The sequence below is a fragment of the Lates calcarifer genome, linkage group LG5, assembly GCF_001640805.2.
Source record: "Lates calcarifer isolate ASB-BC8 linkage group LG5, TLL_Latcal_v3, whole genome shotgun sequence".
Lineage (NCBI taxonomy): Eukaryota > Metazoa > Chordata > Actinopteri > Centropomidae > Lates > Lates calcarifer.
The window spans coordinates 19,760,396-19,775,789 of NC_066837.1; the positions used below are offsets into that span (position 1 = coordinate 19,760,396).

Genomic DNA, 15,394 nt, shown 5'->3' on the forward strand with positions numbered 1-15,394 from the left:
ACTCGGCTTTTATGTTACCAAACTAACTGAAAACTGATATTACTGCTTTATGCAAGGCACACATTGATAGAGGAATGCTATTCTGCTGAATGAATGCAAAACCAGTGGCACCAATGGGCAGTACAAATGACACATTTGCCACCTTCAGTGGGTCATTTCCTGACTACTCATATCTAACTTCACACTGCATTATAATCTAGATCTATTCATATCTTTACCCACTACAAGAAGTCAGATCAAAGATCCACAAACAGAGTTTCTATTACTTTAATGCAAATGTGTAGTATCTGTCAGTTAAGTAAGCAGGAACCTCAGCACTTTACATACATTTTCAAAGCATAACTGTGAACCTTGTGATATGCACCCCTACAACTTCAACTACCCATATTTTCCCTTATCCATACCTCTTCAATGATGGCTCTCAGTGCAAGCTGCCTACAGTGAAGTCACTCTGTGTAGTAGTTGGCATTTCTTTTCTTTGGCACCATCTGATGGTAATATCAAGAATGACATGGTGGCGGACAGCAACTGCCTTGACATTGGTTTCAGGGTGAAAAGGTATCTGCAATACTAGTCGAGTTTTCCTTTGTAATACCTTACCAAAAATGTGCAAAGGACCTATGCATGTAAAAGAGCAATAAAGGAAGCATCTAAAATAAGCCCACAATTGCTAAAACAAATGATATGTGTTTTTCTTCAAGAAAACACAAAAGTTTTACCAACTTTAAAAATGCATGGCTTAACATCACATTGAATGATCAACTCACCAGTCATCAGTATATACACAAACAAACAAAAACACAGACACACATTTTTCCAAGTGCATGTACACTTAAATACATGCAATTATGTGACTGAACTGTGTGTGTAACATGCAAGTTTTTGTGCTGTATATGAGTATACATGTTACTGTCAGGCTTGTATGCATGTGCTCGAGATGAGAAGTGACACAGATTCTTCTGTCTATGGCTCTTAATTAACCTGTGTTATCAAGTACTTTTCAGTTGATGAAGATTGGTCCACACAAGATGAAAGCACCAGCAGAAATGTAAAGCTTACAGTTATTACTGTCTAATAATACTGGTGATACATACTATAATATTTGTAAATGTGAGCCAAATGAACTCCTGCATTAATACCATTTAGTAGTATCTGTCAGTGTTCAACCAGGTATCAAAACTTGTGCAAAGACCAAAAGTAGATTTTTTAGCAACCCAAGCCTGAATTAAAGGGACATGTAGCAAAGACAAAAGTTTCAAAATGAGTCAGACTAAGATATCTGCACTGAGATGTTGAAGAACTATAATGATGGTTATGTATGCTGTAGACTTAAAAACACCCTTAAAGCCACTAGGCAATTATTGGATTTGTCAAGTAGCATCAGAAACTTCCAGTTCAGTACCTTGAACACTATGTGGCCCTTGGTGAATCAGTGGTGAATGTGCTTGAGTGAAAGACAGCTGACACATAAAAGACTTTTCTTTTGTCGAGCTAAATAAAATCTAATTTCCTGTGAGAAGTGCAGAGTGAGAGAGAGAGAGAGAGAGAGAGAGAGAGGATGAGCAATAACCCTCTCGGTTTTTGTTTTTGTTGAATTATTATCACATATCAAAAACAGCAGCTGTCTCATATCATTTCTTCATACTCACAATTGTTTTCAATGTTCATATCTTAGTTATATGGTGATTAACACACTACATAGTTGCCAGTTCATTAAATCTACCAAGCTTAAAGTGATGCAGTCTAATGCAATAGTCCTGCAATAAATCCTCCCTTCATGAAGGTTATAATGTTCATTTTTTTTAACTGTTTCAGAGGGGTGTTGACTCAACTGTATGATCATTATGGAGCAATTCATTAAAATATATATACACACAAACACAAGGTTTGCGGAAAGATAAGGTAACTTCTATGCTATTTGGTCATCAACTATTTCATTTAAGTTTCATTGTGAGTATCATCTAACAAGTTATCATTCACTGCTTATTATATATTAGTTCCTTATGTGCCCCTTGGTGACTAGAATTATGTGTACCAATATTGTAAAATGCTCCCATCAATTGTGATTCATAAAAATCCAGATTCTGATTGAAAAGGCCTGTATGATGACCATCTGTTCCGGGTTAATGATGAATCGTTCGCCAAAGAAAACAAAACTATTTTTTCAGTTTGACAAATGTATTGATTTCATTAAGAAAAATTCAAAACAAAATATATGTTACACATAGAAATACTAATAAATGCAAAAACACAAATGAAATTCTACAAAGTTGTTTCTCATGGTTGTTGAACGATGTGCTGGGACATGTTTGGAAACTTCAACTTGCAATAATCAAAGAACCCCATGCATGAATGTAGAGGTTAAGGAGAATGTGTAGATATATTGTCACGAGCTTGGATTTTAGAAGGATTATATGCACATAGTTTTCTGAACAAGACTAAATGCTTACTTTGCCCCAGCAGTTTAAGAAGAACTGCTGGTCTTTTATTTAGTATGCAACATGGCAGTTCCGATTGGTCTGGTCTCCTGCACTCTCCAGGAAATACATGTTTTTACAGTCTGTCAGATTTTCCACAAATGTATCTGTTATTTTAGTTATTTTGAACATCTCATAAGGGGGGATGAACACCTCCTGCTCCTTAGGTTGTGAATATGTCTTCAAGAAAGCACCTGAGCTTTAATTTTAAAGCAGGTCTTGGTACCAAATTGACTCAGGTCTGCTCTGAAAGAGGTGGAGGTAAAAGAACCAAACTGATTTATCTTCTTGACTTTGCCAGTAAATACATCATTGGTTCTGTGGTAAGTGATGTTATAGTTTTTATTATTATTGAGCATCTGTGCAGCAGATGTCAGACAGAAATGTAAGGAGTGGAATTTAAAGGTAGTACCATATGTTTTTCTCTCAGTCCGAGCTGCATCATTGAAGGTCTTGTAAAACTTTTTGTAATCAGATGTATAAACACAGATTGCTTGCATGTGATTCATTGGTTAAATCTTTATCTTCTTCATCTCTATGATTATACCAGCTAGTTGCACAAGTATTTCTAGACATCTTTAAACTTTGCATCCTTTGTTTCTTTTTTAAAGTATTTGTCATTCACCAGTTTTTCCATCCTTTCATTGCAGTCAGAGAACATGTCATCAACTGCACTTTTGGTCATGTTTAATGGGATGGTCTGGTTGGCATCTTGTAAAGTGAGGATGCTTATCTACAGGGGAATGAAGAAAAAGATGAGATGAAAGGTCATTAACTAGATGTTGATACAGTGGTGGCAGAACTATTTAGATCATTCAACTTAAGTTAGAATAACAACACAATGCTATATAAGTCCTGAATTACAAGAAAAAAAATTTACATTCAAAGATTAACTTGTATAAAAGTAGAGTATTATAACCAAAATGTCCTCAAAGATAAATATTGGTTATGTAGAACGTTCCCTGTCAGTATTATTATACACTGGTCAGCCACAACATTAGAAAGCTACAATTCCCCCTGCATTTATAGACGGATTTATAGACAGACATCAAGAAATTTGGCCTATGGAAGAATTACAACTTTGTAAGTGGTACGTAACAAAGTGTAGCTTACTGACTGAAAGAAATGTTTAAAAGAAATAAAATGCTCAACAGTTTCAAATGTAAACAGCTAAATATAGTTTTAAACTTAATATTATGGAAGGATAATATGTATGAGTCAATATATTTGCATCCAGCAAAGGAGCAAACACAGTGGAGCAAAAATAAGCATTCTACTTTTCATCACTGAAGTTAAGCAAATAGCAAATCTACACACACAGAGAACATATCCAAAAAATATATCAGTGATATATATATGTACTGATATATGTACTTATACAGGTAGACCCATACTGTGTCTGTACAATAGTTTAATTAAATACATAACTGCCTGGTTCCCCACACACACATATGTGTACGTTCTTGTAGGTTGATGGGTTTAGATTTTGTTATGCTGTATCTTCTAAAAGGAAATGGGGTTTATTCTTACAATGTCTGCTAGTGGTCAAATGGTCTCAGCAACCAATGTCTTATAAACTGATGCTCCATTTATTTACAAACCATCTATGATTATACTGAGCAACATTCCACACAACTGATCTCTCAAATCAGTTTAGTCAGATGCCAAAAGACAGCCTGTAATCCATGATAATTTCTTTTTCGTAACCATTTTTTTCTGGCATTTTATTCTTTTATTTGACACAACATTGGAAACAGACAGAAAATATGGGGAGGCAGAGTAGGGGAATGACAGGCAGCAAATGGTTCAGTTGGCTAGGAGTTGAAAAATGCACGGCATTTGTGCCCATGTGGCATGTACTGTAACTATTCGGCTACTGGGTTGCCCAAATCCATATTAATTTTATTGGCAATTAACAGTGTTTGCCACTGCCTAAGCAAATAGGACTTTAGAATATTTTTATGGTTTCAAAACAAGCAATATGCAGAGGCTGAAATTGAGGTGCAACTAGCAAAGAGGAGCAAAAAAAAAAAAAAAAAAAATGAAGAATATAAGTACGTTTCATCACTGGTAATTTTAGAAAGGTCATCGCCAGATAATATGTTATTTGTTTAGTTTATCAAATATATAATTAATCATCTGTTTTGGCCGCTAGCAATAGCATTAGCAGAGCAAAACATCCAGTTGTATCAATAAGTATTAAGGTTTTGTTAATTTGCACTTTTTTTTTGTTACTTTTGCTGGCTGTTAAACCGAGTGCCATTTCCTCTACCTGGGGAAAGCTACAGATAGCTACTGGGGAGTACAAAAGCATTGTCCTCTTTCAGAAAGAATTGTATGGTGAATGCAAGGCTTATAAGCATTAATCTAAACTACAGTGGTGTCATTATTCTGTAGCCATTGCATAGTGCAATCGGCATTTACTTAATTATGATGAGTCTATAAAAACGTTATTTATTTTGACTTTAACCAATATCTTTAGAATTTTGGCCTTAAATGCCAAAGCAACAGTTTTTTAACATAGCATCAGTCAAAAATATTATTTAACTTTTTGGATGATACCTAACTTTGACCAGTGACATTACCAGTCAGCTGACTAACCTGTAATCGATGTACAGCATTGGTATTTAGTGTTGAGGCTCTGATATAGTCACAACTAAATATTTTTACCTACTCAGGGTTAGAGTTTTTTTTATTGTCAAGTGGTGAGACATGCAGTTTTGAGCTAGCCACTTAACTTTTGGAAAGCCATACTGGTGCATTCAAGGACATACTATGCACAAATTACCACTCATTATATACTCATAGTTTAATTTGCCAATACAGTTGGCTGTGTTGAATAACATATTGAAAGATTCAATAAAAATATATATTACAGCACTTGTTGATCCCATTTTATTGTGTGTGAATGAAACACACTGAAAAGTCAGTAATGGATTGTCTGTGTCATTTGTCTTGTGGGGACAACAAACAAACAAACATAGAGGCCACAAACAGGAAAACCTTTGTGTGCTGAAATGCAATATTGAAAATGTTCTTGTGCTAGGTGGAGGTAAATGAAAAGACAGACACCAGCCATACCTTTAAAAAAAATCTGTTAAACAAGGAAATCTTCACATTGATTTTATCTGAACACTGGTCGCTGCCAATTTTCTAATACTAAAGTATGATTAGAGTTACGTTCCAATAGGCCAACTGGGAAAAAAAACCTGTCATACCAAATGTGCAAATTATTGCAGCTTCTTTTGGCTTTATTTAATAGTTGATAGTAAAGGAAATGTGGGGAGAGAGAGTGGGGGATGACATGCAACAAAGATCCTGAGTCAGACCTGCACAACAGACATAGCAACTACATGGTGTGTGCCTTAGACCACTAAGCCACACTTATCTACTGACTTAGTCATTTTCATATGATTATCTTTTCTTTGCATGAATGGACAAAGTAAAATGATTAAACAGAACTACTGGGAGCTACCAGTGAACTCTGCAGTTCAACAAAGTAGTTTAGCATCTTTCATAGCTTGCAGATTAACTGTTATCACTGGCATCATTTCCAGAAAGAGAAGGTAGCTGTTGGGAAAAAAAAACACCTGATAAGCCCATTGCACTACTACCACTACTACTACTGAGCACTGTGTGAAAATTTCTAAAATTTTGGCTGACCATCCAGCATACACTACAGTGATCAAAAGCAAATGCAATAATTTGTTTGGGTTGCTAACCTGCTACTTTTTTTGGATTCTATTTTAATTTCTAATTTTGAGTTATATTATGTAGCCACTGAACTTCATACAGAGGACAACAGTCAACAATAACTGCCAACATTAATTTGCCTATAGCTCCGTTTTAAGGAGCCCACCTAAAAATCATCCTAATCAAAAACACCAATGATGGCTCTGTTCTATTCCAGAGCTGCAGTAAATCATAAGAGTGTGTCAGTGAGCCAGCATGCACAATACTACCAGGACCATGAAACTAAAGCAGCAATATGCAATTTAGTCTTAATTAATCTTATTATTTGTACCTGTGCTTTTCCCACTGTGACAAAATTTGTCAGAATGTCCTCTGTGTAAAGAGCCGTTAGCAGGTATGATGTTTCAATACTTTTCCAGGAGATGGCAGCATTGTCCAATTGTTTGGCCCCTATCGTTGACTTGCCTGAGCTTTTCTTTGCGTGAGTGCAATGTGGTGGGGTGGTGTGGGGGGTGGCATGTTAGAGAGAGACAGAGAGGAGAGCAGAGAGGAACGAATGAATTGCAAAAACAAAAGGTCGAGATGGCAGATACAAGATGCTCTGAGAGCTGATAAAAGACAAAGACGGGGGGTAAGGGTAGGGCTTAGTTTTTCAGGAAGAGAAGATGAAAGATAAAGTGAGAAAGGAAGAGACAGAGAATAGGTATCAGTCTCCTGTTACACTGCAGGCCCAGTAGAGAGATGAGAGAAAGAGAGGGAGAGCCAGGTATGGAGATTGTGAGAAGAGTGCAAGTGAGCAGGGAATGTGAAGTTGAGGATGGGAGGGACTGGTTGAGAGTAGGTATTTGGTTTAGCTGTGGCATACCTTGGAGAGGGAGAGAGGAACACAGCACTATAGCAAAGGGGGAGCGGTAGAATAAGAATAGACCCAGCAGAGAATGAGCGCTGTACAAAGCATACACAGCAAAGTAAGAGTGTGTATGTGTGTGTGTGAGTGAAGTGTTCAGTGAATTACTCCAACATTCCCAGCTGAGAAAAAAGAAATGAATGCAGCTAAAAAATACAGAGAGAAGAGTTAGTATGAATGGGGAGGATGGTGAAGGGGAGTCAAAATGCAGGGTACCTACTATGTAAATGAGCTACCTCTAGCACCGAGAGAGAGAGAGAGAGAGAGAGAGAGAGAGAGAGAGAGCTTTTAGGAAAGGGAAGATGGGGAGAATCAGGGAAGAGGACGAGGAATTCAACTGTGAGAATATGAGAGAATGAGCAACAGAGGGAGGACTAGTGAGGGTTTAGTGTGAAGAATGACAAGAAAGAAAGAAAGCAAAGGAGACTGCAAAGAAAAGAAGAAATTAGGGAGGGGAAGGATGATAGAAGAAAGAGGAAGGAAGAGGAAGAGGAAGAGGCGTTGGCAAGCAAGGGAACAAATGGAATTAAGCCAGAGGGAGGTGCAAGTGTCTTTGTCTTAACTTCTCAACATATAGCAAAGTCAACTTCAAATGGATTATGTCCAGTGCCAGTCTTTCTACATTTCTTTCTTTTCCACAAAATCTACAAAAGGCAAGTACTTTATAAGAAAAGGTGGGGGTTATGGAAAATAAACTATGAATAAGTTGTGTTTAAGGTTATGAAAACTAATTGATGAAAGAACATTGTTATAGTCAGTAAAAGGGCTAATTAAAAATACTATGCCATAATAGTCAAAATTGCAAAATTGGACTTTTTCTGAAGAAGCTAGTTCATTGAGTTAGCTCTAGTGGATAAGGCAGGGATGGGAAAAGATGTCCTGTCATAGAAAGTCACAGTCAAAGTCAAGACCGGACACACACTAGAACACTGTGGCCAGAAATAAGATGAAAGCAGTCATCGTCGTGACTGAAACAAAAGGGTTAACTGCATGTTTTCGCCTCAAATCTCAACAGTATGCAGACTGAAAGAGATTAAGTAAATAGAGAGGCATATGGAGGGCAGAGGTGATTTAGAGAAGAATTTTAGTTTCAGTGAGTGAAGGCTGAGGAGGAGGGATGGTGATAATGTGGATAGACGCAGTGCTGGGAGGATAAAAATGAGTGAGAGTAAGCCAACACATTACAGAGCGGAGGAGGTGTATATAAAAGAGACGACGGTGAGTTACCACCAGCTGAGGATGGCGGGATGAGGCATGAAGATGGATATTTTAAGTATATTTTCAGTGGATTTGCCCCAGCTGATATCAGCAAGGATGAAAGAAAGGCAGGACAGGGAGGAAGATAGAGAGAGACTGGAGAAAGAAAGAGACAGGCATGTGGATGTGAGAAGGCAGTATGATTCAGTTTATAGATATTTCTGTATAGAAGTTTCAGTGCATTGCGACTTGCTTTCAGACTTGGCTATAAATAGATGGAGTTGGGAAGTTTTCAGTGACTTGCCTGAAGATAACATAGTAGTAATGCAATGATAGACACGGGGATGGAGGGCTGAAGCCAAAAAAGAGCGAGAGATCAGGATATACATAAGAGGGATTGATGTGATGTTTGGAGAACTGATGATGGAGGGAGGAAAACTGAAAAAAAAAACCCAAAGTAGAAGGAGATGTTTCACTTTCAGTGAATCAGATCCAGCAGATGCATTGAGAATAGAGGGATGAGTGGGAGGAAGGAGAGAGAGGTGGAGGAAGGAGGCAAATGAAAGTGGAAGGAAAGGAGGTGTATAGGTAATATGTTTGGGTGAGTTAGTGCCAGTAGACACTAACTCACCGGGATCCTCTTCAAGTGGGTCACAGAGGCTGCAGAAACAGACATTTATCATACATGACAGCACAGCATTGTATATACAGTATATGTGTGTGTGTGTGTGCACGTAAATTTCTCTCCATTGTTTCCCTCTCTCTTACATAGAGTTTGAAAAGTCTGTATGTGTGTGTGCATATTATACTAAGTCAAGCAGCTTTGACAGGGCACAGATGCTGCGGCAGGTGAGGACAGACTGTGCCTTCTCCCTCTCTAATGCTTCTCGCATCTCCATTTTTCTCTTTTTTTCTTTGCATCAGTTCAACCGCCCTTCTCAATTTTTCCCACACTTTCTTCAGCTCTATTTGAATGTGACTCATGTTATGTAGGAACCTTGAGAAATAACTGAATTAACCCCAGATGAATAAATAATTTATATATATATAAATATATATATATATATATAAAAAATGACAGGTAGGCCTGTTTAATTTCACACTGTAAAACTATATGTTTGGAATTTAGATAAGTTGTGAAAGGTAAGATGTGAACTATGATTCAAGACGTCCATTCTGAGTAACAGATCTATGAGTTTTAAGGATTATTAGAATCCAAAACATTACATAATACTCAGATTTTTACCTCCTGAAAATTATCAATGCAGAAATTATTGAAGTTTTTGTTGCAGCAATTGCAAAATACAAAGTGCTAAAAAGTAATCTACCAGGAATGTGTGATTGCTCATAATTTGATTAGCCACAGCATTCACCTTGCCATTGAGCCAGGTTAAACTTTTTTACAGGATGACCTTGTGTGTTTTTCGCCAGAGCCCTGCTGTATTGGCACAGTGTCGCCGGACTGGCTCCTTTCAACTGAATGAGGTTGCACTTTTTTCACACAGGGCTAAAGTCAATCTGGATGTGGCCTTAGGTATAACTACCACATCACTTTAAAGTTTACAAGTAGTTTTTTAAAAGTCAAAGTAGTTGACTTTTAAACTGCAGTTCCCAAAACACACACCTCCCCATCCAAGCACCTTGCAGACTCGCTACAAATCAGTGGACGTCCCAAGGTAATGTTTGTCCCGAGCGACTGGGACGTTTGCATCACATTAATGCTCTCTCTCTCTTTTCCTCCCTTTTTCTCCTCTGCTTTTTGACTTCCTTCCTACCTCCTTCCTTTTACTCTCTCTACTGTACTATCAGGTAGCATACAGTGTCAGCAGCAGCGGCGGTAGTCCCCAGTGCCGTGCTATCACTCTCACTTCCTGCTGTACTTCAAATGAACTGCTCTGAAGGTAACAGTGGTCGGGAGTCAGGAGTCACACTGAAGTTTCCAGAAATAATAATGAAGACACTGTGTGCACTAGTATCACTAGTGTGTGTGTGTTTGTGTGTGTGTGTGTGTGCATGTGTGTGAACTTGTGTGTGTGTGAGCTTGCTTGTGTTTATTTGCCCAAACAGAGTGGCACCTTCTGACAGAACAAGTGGAAACAGAAGAATACAAGCTTTGCAACTGATGGAAAAGGACACAAGGACAATCCACATTCAGGTGGAGGAAACACAGATGATGATTGACAGACAGAGCAAATAGACGAGACATGGTAACAATAACTTTCAAAACAGATAGTGTTTGATAAAGCATGCTATGTGTAGCTCCCAAATATAAAAAGCTTGGTAGATGCTGAAAAATGAAATATGATATTAGGCATAGTTAAAACTGCAACAGGCAAGAGTTATGTGTAAAAATATCTCCATTTTACAATCCAAAAGGTGAGATTCAGCAGACAACAGCATCTCATCCACACTAATGCAGACCCAGTAGATTTGCCCTATTTACCTAAATTAAATTCCTCTGCTGGGGATAGACTCAGTGGGGAAATGTTCTGAGCCAGCAGGAAGTGACAAATCGAAACTTAACAGTCCTGACTCACTAAAATGGTGTGTGGGCACTCTGTCCAAAGAAAGCATGGACTCAGTATACATAAAGCCTTGGTTCTCTCTTCCTTTTAGTATTCAGTAAGTCATCAGCTTGGTATACAGCTTTTGAGCTCTAGTATGAGCTTACTGACATCACCTCTCAGTATTTCAGGAGTCATCAACTTGCAAATTGCCTGGTGCCTCTTAAAAACCTTCACACATTTATGAATATATACTATGTCAAGTGTGCTTGACTGGATTGGTAAAGATTTATTTTGAATAAAGCAGAGGAGGGCAGAGGCAAGGCAAAGGGCGAGAGTGAGACCACAAAGAAAATGAAAGGAGAGTGATTAGAGCAAGTGAGACAATGTGGTGTTGATATTTTCAGTGTTTGGTGCTCTGTGTGCAATATTAGTAGAGAAATCATTTCTACGCGTTACTTTACACTAGGTCTGATATGGATTAAATAGCCTGGACTTGCACAGCAATAACATACTCAACAAACAATCTAAACTCTCCAACCGTAACCATACATTATTATTTAACAGGAAACAGATTTAACATGGTGACTGACATAAAGTGTGAATGTTTGTCTTACGTAAAACAGTAATAAATAAAGGAAAGAAGTTGAAATGATGGCAGTGTATGGTAAAGCTATCCCGAATATTACTTTTGAGGGGGATCAAATTTTCTACTTGACACTGGTCCACAAAACATACCCATCTATGTTTGAGCACTTCAAAAACTATTAGATGACTTTAGTGGTGAATCAGAGAACTTTTACAATGATGGGTTTGATCTAAATTTCCACCATTAGCAAATCAACTAAACCCATGTGAACATTATGACCCTTTTACAGTACATTAACTCCTGACTATGTCTGTTTATAGCTTCAGATCTTTTATCCGCTTTGCTAAATCAAAAATAGGTTGACTTTGTCAGCTTTTTTTCTCTTTATTTTGGATTATAAATAGCCTTCAGATCAAAATTTGCATTACATTATGGAGGTATGAAAGCTACGCTTTCTGAAACCTGCACTTACCTTGCTTTCACACTGTCTGTCATGTGTGTGTTTGCATGCATACATAATGCCTCTGTGTTTTCATGTACTCTGATACTCTTTGGTCTTACTTGTGTTAAATTGGAAACTGTCCTATTACATTATCACCCTCTCAAGGGAAGTGTGTTACAGGCTTGTGGCCAGCAGGAAGTAGATTCCGACCACATACAACAACAGCAGAGCCAAAGTATTTATGTTCCTCTTATTGATGTCTGTTTAAATCTTTGAAGTTTTACTACTAAATGAGATTTTGGTTGTGACTACAACAATATACTTTTGTTAATTAATAGATCCCATTAAGAGCTTTTAAGCAGATGTACAATATAAAACCTTTTTTTTTTTTTTGATTTATAGAACAACAACAACAACAAAAAAAAACTTCTCACAGCTTCTTGGCTCCAAGCCAGTGGTTTGTGGTTAAGTCTGCAGTCAATCCCTGTTTGATAGAGAAACATCACAGCTGAAGTGATAGTTTGGCTTCACTTATTTTATTGGTTGTGCTGCACAGCTACAGTCATGTCCTACTCCATACATTGAGTGCTGCCAGGATTGTCTATTTTATTTATGGGAAGTCACTTTTGACATTTAGTTTGTGCTAAGGAGTTATTTTTATTTTTTACCAACAGGATAAGTGTAGTGGGTAGTCTGGATGGCCTAGGGATTAAAGAAATAAGTCATTCAAACATGTCTGATATAAAACAATTAACAATTGTTATGTGCCTTAAAAGACGTGTGCAAAAACTGAAGTGGGTGGAAAACTTTTAAAGCCTTTAAACAGTCAAGTCATTGTACTGTACTGAGCTGTAGCTTCTGTTGCTTTGGAAATGGGTTTGTGCAGCAGTGGCAAGATGTAGAGAAGTTTTATAAGTGATATTTAAATGAAGTTTATTAATTATGCAGGACACCATAAGATAAACAAACAGTGAGAATATCACATTGTGACATGTTTGGAAGTCTCATGTGTATTTAACATTTTTGAAGCATGCGCTACCTGTACTGTAATTGGGATGTTTTGAACACCACTTGAAGGCAGCATATTATGCTAATACTGTAGTGAGTCTGTGCAGAGTTAACGATAGTGGAAAAATAATGAGGTGAATACTGTAAGTTTAGATTGACAACGCAGTTATTTGGCTTTAAAAACACTTTGATTATGTGAAACTTACTATTATTTGGAGGACATTGTCACTGAGCTGTATACAAGCTGTTTAGAGGTACAGTATGTCACAATATGTCATCATGTACATTTTACTGATGGTTTGACTGAGGGAGATCAGGCCTTGACATATCTTTCATTTTTCTGTGCTATGTTCCTTCAACTGGACAACGAAAGTGAAGTGATACTGTTCTGCTGTTGATCGCTGGCTTTACTCACTTTACTTAACAGTTCTTGTTATGGTTCAACAATATAACATATTGTTGTTTGGTTTCATCTGGAATGTAATTCTCTGGGTTTTGAGAGCTGTTTGCAGCACAGCGAGGAAACAGAGCATGCTGAGACTTGGTGTGTCTGGAACACTGAGAGAAAAGAATTCTGCTTTCAAAATGTAAGGTGCTTTTTTTTGGTCTGGCTGACTTGTTTTTAATTTGAAATGTGTCCCACAGTCAGTACACTTTTCTCAACAGTGACTTCCACTGGGATTTGCAGTTTCATTTAAAGAGTCCAAGGGATTTATTTTGAATGTGTGTTTGGTCTGAAGTGTGTTCCACAGCCCATATCCTCCACCGGACTGTGCCGGTGCCTCTCACAAGACCACCCAACTTTATGGAAGTGCAAAACTAAATTGCCAGCGTCCCCTTTAAAGGCAGTTAATGGAGAAACAGTAAGTAAGTACAGTATTTTTCAAAACATTTCCCAGTGCCCCACCAGCCTAGAGAGAAGTTATCTCTACAGCTGGCATGTGTTATGTTTATTTTGACCATCAGGATCATGTGGTGTTTGTTCTGAAATTCATTCCAAATTGTTAAAAAAAAAAAAAAAAAAAAAGAGCAAAAAAGGACTGCTGAGAGGCAGGTTGCAACTGCTTGTTCTCTTGGTGGATGTAGGAGTGGAACATGTTCAGGTATGTTTCAAATTATTTAATCACATGCTGGGACAGAAAATCTGCTCAATTTGGGGCACATATCTGACATTTATATGGTTATCTAATCAAGAAAAGCATTAAAAGACTAAAATATGATCAAATGTGTCAGGCAAAAAAGAGATTTATAGAAGCCCTACATCGCTGCTGTGTTGGAACATGATCTGTAATGTTTGTGGTGTTCCTCCCCCGAGAGAGCGTAATGCTAAGTTTGGAACGTGTCCCAGTGTGTGTAAAAACTTGCTGACTGATATCTTGTATAGTGCTGAGGTTTCCAGCAAAACCCCTAATGTCACCTCTCATCTCTCTCATTCAGCTCATCTTTCTCTTCTTTCCCTACTGCCTGACTCTCTCTTTTTCATCTTTTTTCAACTTTCTACTACTCTTGTTCTTACGTAAAGTCTCTCTCCTTCTTTTTCTCGCTCTTTCACACAAATACAGTATATACACACGGACTTACAACAGCGTGCCACATTACAGACACAGATATAGACGTGTGTACAAAGAGACATATAAACTGTTGCTCTGACACCACATTGTCTCAGACACTGACAAGACCTTTACTGAAAAGGTGACAGGGAGGATCTGTCATTCAGCAACAAGAGACAGTTCTACAATGCAGGAGAAATGTGGGAGAAAAAACAATGCAGGCTAGATTGGCATGGGTGACCACTACTAAACTGTGAGGAATTTGATTTGACCAAAGCGAGGCTTCAAGGTCTCTATGTGCTGATGTATTTCTTCAAGCAGAAAAAGAGAAAAAATGAGTAAGAATTGATGAACTGCTGCTGTTCTCCTCCTAAAAAGCTAAGTCAGTATAGAAGCTGCTATTCTTTCTGCTGCCATTGTATTTCAGACAAGGAGTCCCAATACTAAGGACACAGAGCAAAGAAAGCTGCAAAAATACTTCCAGGATACATTTGTGGGAGTGAGACATTGGTTAAAAGATGATGAGAAAATACCTGCACATCTCTCTCAATTTTTCTTTTATTCTACGTGGACATGACAATGTTTTGACTAGAAATGGTATTTTTCAGGTGTTTGTGGTTGAAATCTTGTCATATTCATGTAGGCAGCAGGTATTTTTTTTTGTCCTTTACTGCAGATTATTGTTATCCAGCACCTGCAAAGGCTTTATAGATGTGTGTGTGCGCGCATCCTGATGACTGCTAGTGAATGCTTAGTTACGCACTAGCAGCAATGCTGTTAAGAATGCTTGCACATGTCTTGGGGAGTGCTACTGACAGCCTCAATGTTGATCAGTGCTGGTGGATAGCAGCCATGCATTCACCAAGTAAACCCACAAAAATGTAACATTTTGTTGGCATTTATGATAAGAATTTGCCAATGTCACACTAAAATAAACAGAAAACTTCATGAGTGAGCAGCTCCACCTACTCTGATCCTAACTGGCAAAACACACTTTACAACAACTCTATGCAGAATTTAGCGCTAA

General features: G+C 37.8%; 1 pseudogene; it reads right to left on the reverse strand.

Moving 5' to 3' along the window:
• Positions 1–2,489: 2,489 nt before the first annotated feature.
• On the reverse strand, positions 2,490–8,950 carry LOC127142439 (ecto-ADP-ribosyltransferase 4-like; annotated as a pseudogene).
• Between the last annotated feature and the right edge of the window lie 6,444 nt (positions 8,951–15,394).